Below are 7,300 nucleotides of genomic sequence, written 5' to 3' on the forward strand. Positions count from 1 at the left end.
CCCATTTGGTGTGCTTATTGTTTAATTTGTGCTGTTGCATTACATATTTCAGCGCTGAATTATCAGAAAATAATACAAACTCGTTGCCCAGCAGGTAGTGTCTCCAATGCTTTAAAGCTTAGACCACGGCATAAAATTCCTTGTCATACGAGGAATATTTCTGCCTGCTCTCGTTCAATTTCTCACTAAAGAATGCCACAGGTCTATCTTCTTGACAGAGCACAGTGCCAATAGCTATCCCACTTGCATTGCATCGAACCTAGAAAAGCTTGTTAAAATCTGGTAGCCTTAAAATCGGCCTCTCTGTAATCTTCCGCTTCAAAAGCTAAAAACTGTTCTCTGCTGCTCTAGTCCAACAAAAAGGCTGACTGGCCTTTTTGATGGTGTCTAGCATCGGTGCGTAGATTTCACTAAAATTCCTTATAAACTTGCGGTAAAAACTCGCCAACCCATGAAAGCTACGTACCTCAAACAAGCTCTTTAGTGACAACCAATTGACGATTGCTGCGATCTTTTCTAGATCCATCTTCAATTCATTTTCTGCAACTACAAACCCCAAATAAACTAGTTCCTTCTGCAGGAAAGTACATTTCTTCAAGTTTATCAGCAGTTTGTTCTGTTGTAACTTCTCTAGCACTCTTCGAACATGTTGAAGGTGCTCTTCTTTCGTTCTGCTGAAAATCAAAATATCATCAAGATATACTATCACAAACTTACCGATAAATTCTTTTAACATCTCATTCATCAACCTCATAAAAGTACTAGGAGCGTTACTCAAACCGAACGGCATGACTAGCCACTCGTACAACCCTTCATTGGTTTTGAAGGCTGTCTTCCACTCATCTCCTTCTCTGATCCTGATCTGATGATAACCACTCTTCAGATCAATCTTTGTAAAATAAGCTGCGCCACTGAGACAATCCATCATATCATCCATTCTGGGTAAGGGAAATTTGTATCAAATAGTGATTTTATTGATAGCTCGTGAATCCGTACACATCCGCCATTCTCCACCCTTCTTAGGCGCGAGTACTGTTGGTACCGCACAAGGGCTCAAGCTTTCTCTGATCAGCCCCTTGTCCAGCAGCTCTTGCACCTGTTTGCGAATCTCTTCATTATCTTTCGGGCTCATTCGATACGCTGCTTTATTTGGTAGGCTTGCTCCGGGTATGAAATCGATATGATGGCTGATGCTCCTCTTGGGAGGCAACTTGTCCAGTAAGTCATCAACTACAATGTCCTTAAATTCTTCTAACATCTCCTGAATCGCTGCAGGCAATTCAGACATTTCTGTGTTCAACAACACAGCCTTAGTTCTCCTTACGACCGCATAATTCACTTCATTTTCTTCAATCTATTTAATAAAATGTTTTCCTCCTACCAATAATTCTTTTTTTCCACTTGCTTTTGTTGTATCCTCTCCTTTGATGGGTACAAGCATATGCTTGACTCCATCTTTCACAAATTTGTAACAATTCGTCTTCCCATCGTGCATCACCTTCCGATCATACTGCCACGGTCTCCCTAGCAGTATATGGCACACATCCATTGGCATGATATCGCAGACAACCTTGTCCTGGTACTTGCCAATGTGAAATTCAACCTCGCACTGTTCATCAACTAATAGCTGGTGGCCTTTCTGTAGCCACGACACCTTGTAAGGTGTGGTATGTTTAAGTCACCTCAATCCCAGCTTCTCCACCATCTCAGTGGCAACTAAATTGTTTGTACTCCCACTGTCTATGATCAATTTACAACACTTTCCATGTGATTTGCAAACTGTTCGGAACAGTGCCTTCCGTTGGGTCTGCTCAGCCGTCTCCTTGGCTGGCTTCAACAGTACTTTATTTAAAACCAAATCCTCTCCTGTTTCTGCCACATTTTCCACCTCCTGGGGCAGTGCCTCAGCTTCCTCAGGCTGTGCAACAAATGTTCCCCTCTAGCCAGCGTGCTCTGCTTCCGGGCATTCGAAGGATCTGTGCCCCCACTTGTGGCACCTGTAGCACTGGACATTAGCTCCCCTTCCTCGGCCATTCCCTCTTCCTCGCTGATATGGCCGACCTCCTCTCGTGCTATCTCCCTTCTCTGCTGTTCCTGAAGCCCTGGAGCTGCTACCCTCTTCGTTGTTAGTGGCAGTTCTCCCTCTGCCGTAGGACTGTCCTCATCCTCTGCCATTTCCTCGTCCTCTCCTGTTATTCTGTTTTCTATTAATCTTTTCCTCAGCCTTTACAACACTCTGAAAGGCTTCTTCTATGTTCCGCGGAGAAAGAATACTGATCTCATCCAGTATTTCCAGCCTCAAACCGTTCACATATCTCGTTGTCTTCTTTGGAGTATCATCAGTATAACCAGCCCTCAGGTTTACACGATAAAATTCTTCTGTGTATTCCTTTACGGACATACCTTTCTATCTTAAGTTTTGTACCCGTCGGTAGAGCTCAACCTGATCATATTTAGGCAGGAATTTGCCTTTCAGTTTTGCCACCATCCTTGGCCACTTCCTTATCGGTAGCTTGTTCATTCTCCTTCTGTCTGCCTGGACATTGTCCCACCATAAGGCGGCGTGTCCCTTTAACTTGGTTGCAGCAAATCTGACCCTTTTGTCCTCACTGATCTCTTCATTTTAAAAATACTTATCTAACTCACTTATCCAGTCCAGCAGAACATCTGCGGACAGACTGCCATCATAGTTAGGAATCTCCGGTTTGGGTTTGCTGCTGGCTAGAAATACCGATCTCAACAGTTTTAACTATGGGGCTTCTTCATCTGATCCATCTGTAGCAGTTACTGCCTCCTCCTCACTGTCATCCCCAAGTTCTGGGTCTCTTCTCCTTCCTGCCTCCACTGCTTCTAAGCGAGCAGTAAGGGCCCTTAATTCTTCCCTCAAGCCCTCATCTGCTGCTCTACGCGCACCTCTTCCACGTCCTCGTCTTTGAACCTCCATATTCCGATTCATTCAACTCCTTGCTCTGATACCACTTGACGGGGCCAGCCCACGTAACACACTTCCTCCGAATATCGATGCGGGAGTACAATGGCAGTTAATGATGGACAACAAATTTTTTATGCAAATCAATTCGTCGGTTGTTGAAATTAATGATAGGGATTGTGATTGGTATGTTTTCCTCTGGTTGTTCGACAACTGTCACTCCTTGGGATTCCTCGATCCAGCTTTGGTATGGGCGTTTCAAACCCGCGCCCAAGTCATTCACTTGTTCGTTCTCCCGGTTTTGTGAGCTATGTGCTTTCGGTGGTTCTTCATGGTTTCGATATGGAACTCTGTTGCTGCGTCCTTTGGTTTAGGGCTTCGGCCAATAATCTTCCCTCTTCGTCCAACAGTGGCTGTAACCAATCAGTAAATTCAATCTCTTGTATGGTCTGTGTTAAATTTTGATTGTTTGTCGGGTGTCTGTGGCTTTCTGTTACGTCCCTGCGTCCCTTCTCTTTGGTATGTGTTTTTAATGTCTCTGTCTTCCTCAGTCGTCGTGGTTGTTTGCTGGTTGGAGCTACTTCAGGTGGCAACCAAAACTGGCAGAATCTGGTGTCAACCTTCTTCGGTTCCTCCGTCATCATAGGGTAAGTTCATTCGGCTCCATGCTATCAATATCTGCTCCTTTTCCCTCAGTCAACTAATGTTTCGGCTCCTTGTGAGCAGGAGAACCTGGTGGAACTGTTAAGGTTGTGGCTTGCCTTCGTCAGGTTAAAAAACTGAGATTTATTTGCTTTGTTATGTTGTGAGTCCTCTTTTCTTTCTGCTATCGGCACTTATTTCGTTTTTTGTTTGTTGTTACAGGTATGGCCGCTCGAGGGTCTCGGCGTCTGGCAATTTGGCTGCTCCAATTGGACACGGGTAGTGTCGTTCTCTGTTTTCTGGTTGCTTCTGTTTGGCCTTAGGCTATAACTGTTAGGGTCTGTGTAATTATGATTTACTAGTCACTGTTTGTACATAGTTTCACTGTAGATTGACACTGGGCTCCTTCTCTGTCTGGTTATCGTAATGGGTCGAGGGTTCTAACCTCGTACCATGTTCAAAATCCCCGCTTGGTCATAGGCATGGACAATGTATTTGTGGAATGGGTCCTCACCTCTTTTGTTTCTAACAAGATATATATATATATATATATATATATATATATATATATATATTTATATATATATGAACCAGAATTCTAGTTTCTCGACTGTATTAAATTAAGTATGGAACTGTTATTGGTTATTCATTCGCTTACCTGGCAATCTTGGAATTTAGTTGCTTGTTTGGGCTCGCTAGTTCCACCCCTTTGATGTTCAATTGTGTACGTGGTCTTGAGGACTGTATGATTGGCTCCCACTGCACGTTCCTTGGATTTGTTTGCAACCTGTGTGCTTACATTCAATTTCTAAGTTCGTTATGACTCCAGTCGCGTCATAAGCCTGTGAGGAAAATCACCAACAAACTATACTGTATATAAACGAATGCAATTTCATACAACATAGACGGTCTTTGGGACGTTGGATAGGAAATGTGCACCGAAATTATGATTCTTCTTTTTTTTTTTTCTTATTTCTCTGACAACCGAACCTTGCATTGTGTTCTGTCTCTCTCTTAAAAACACTGTTAGGAAACTGTTACTAACTGTTGTTAGTTATGTCCGATCAGTTACATCAGTTATTTTTTGTACAGAACTTTTCATTGTCGTTCAGCATTATTACAAAGGTGAAATTAACTATTTAAAACATTGACTCTAACTAATCCTATTGTTCCTAATTACTGTTCACTAATTTAACTTAAACAACTTAATGAAATAAAAGTAAAAGATAAAAGATGCAAGCATGTTATCCATTCAGTAAGTTTACTCCTCCGTCCCCTTCAGAGACCAAACCGCCTTCATTTTGTCTTTGTCCTGTCAGCCAGATGCTCCTGCATCAGTTTTACATTGACAAAAGTATTCAAAATTTGGTTTATATTTGTTCCATGTGTAATTGATAATTAGCAGATTGAATCCTCAAACACTTTGTCTCCAAATTGATTGGGGTATTATGCACCATTAAAAAGAAAATTGAACTCCTTTGCTGGGTTGATATTTCCACAGGTTATCATAATGAATTGCTTAGGTGCATTGATGGTTCAACTCCTGTTTGGTATTGATCCTTTATTCCTTTGCAACTTTCAGACCTAAGTGTCTCCCTCATTTCTTCTTATAGGAGGAAGAGACTCACTTGGAGTTTGCTCAATGATCCATTGATAGTTACCTCAATCAGTGTCATATTGAAACAATGCTCAATGCTTACCAAACAATCTATTGGAATTTTAAAAAGGCTATGGGACAATTGTTGATTTGAGAGCCAAAAACATATGAACTTCTCTTTGAAACTTAAGCTTGACATCAATATAGGTTTTAGATTAATGAAATGGAGTATGTCCTTGGTGGAACTGTTATCAGCTTCCAGAGTGCCCTTATTTCCTTTAATATTGTTACCCATGTTATCTTTATATACCTCACTATACTTATACTCAAATTTATGGAATAGATCATTCATGAGGTCATAGGTGGAAAGACTATTGAGGGTTCTATCATACGTGCTTCTAATGCAAAATTCGAAAATGGAATCAAGGCCAACTTCATTAGTCTCTGCATTACGATAATTTCTTTTCATTTCATTTGTACCCCATGTAGACATGGGAGAATCTACAGAGATTAAAAGAAAAGTTGCTACAAGTCCTACATATGCTAACTCGGATTGGAGCCTTGTTTATGTCTCAGGCTGAAACAAAGTAACCCTCATATACTTCTTAGACTAATATTGATTACCTGTATCAAGATGAGGATGATAAGCATAAGCATTGTGAGGATGATACTAGTGCTAATGTGGGCTTATTCTTGTTAACTAACCTTTGACATCAATGCAAGATACAACATCAATGCCAAAACCTTCAACAATTACATCAATAATGAGCACTTTTATCCAATTAAAACATCAACTTGCCCTTTTTTAAGCAAAATGTAACACGACAAGGAACTTGTTGGTGAATTTGTATAAAGATTTGCAATTTGGGGCGTCCAAATAATGAGTGTCTATGAATTCAAATTAAGGGGATTGGAAAAAAAGATGTCGTGGACTAACTCATCAAAGAAATAGAGATGGAGATTGGGTATTAAGAATTGTTGTCGATCATATTTTGTTCATTATTATTTTTTAAGTTATCAAGAAGTTAGAAATCTCTTATAAAATCTTGAGAATTTTATCACCTCACATATCTATTTTATATTTTGTTTTGGAAATATACATTTTATTTGAAATAGAAAACATTCAACATGTAATAATAATATTATTTAATTTAACCAAACATTTTTTTATAACATTATTTTAACATTTTCTATTTTTTTAATATCTAAAATTATAATTTGTAATTACTAGTAATATTTTTTAAGATTATAAATATTACATTCCTAAAAGCAATAAAATTATTCAAAAAAAAAATAAAGATGGTATTTAATCCATACACGTATATATATACACATAATTTTAAAACGTTCAAGGTATTTCGATATGAAAAAATATGTGTGCAAATAATAATTCTAGAATTAATATTATCCATCAATATATGATAATACTAATGATTCCTACTTTAATCCAAACGATCTTGTCATATTCTAATAAAAAATGGTGACCCAGATCGGACAGTGATAAAGAGAAATGTCGGGATTGACTTGACTTGAGTGGGCATATGGTTCAATAAATTGCCTGCAAATTTCTTCGCTGCACGAAGAAATCGCGGGTATTCTCAAAATTTAGCGAATAAATTGGGTGGAAATCGCAATATTATGAGATTCCAATGTACTGTACTTCAAATTTCGTGAGAGAAAAGCACAATATGATCAGATTTTAATAAAAAATGTCTGATGTGACTTGACCTGAATGACTAAATTAGAAGAAATGCTTCTATTGATTTGACTTGAGTGGGGGATTAAAGTGGGTGGAAATTTTTTTCAACGGAGAGAAAAATGGTTGATCAAAGAATGTCTGTACTGCTCGATTAAATAGGGTGCAACAAAATCACAATTTTATCAAATTCCAGAAATGGTGACCCAGATGGGAAAGTGATAAAGAGTTGAGTGGGCATATGGTTCAATAGATTGCCTGCAAATTTCTTCGCTGCACGAAAAAATCACGGGTATTCTCAAATTTTAGCGAATAAATTGGGTGGAAATTTCTGCAATAGGATGGAAATCGCAATACTATGAGATTCCATCGTACTGTAATTCAAATCTCGTGATCAGATTTTAATGAAAAATGTTTGATGTGACTTGACCTGAAT

Source organism: Pinus tabuliformis, chromosome 2_1 (assembly GCF_031772625.1).
Source record: "Pinus tabuliformis cultivar Carrire ecotype Pingquan chromosome 2_1, CPIR1, whole genome shotgun sequence".
Classification (NCBI taxonomy): Eukaryota; Viridiplantae; Streptophyta; class Pinopsida; order Pinales; family Pinaceae; genus Pinus; species Pinus tabuliformis.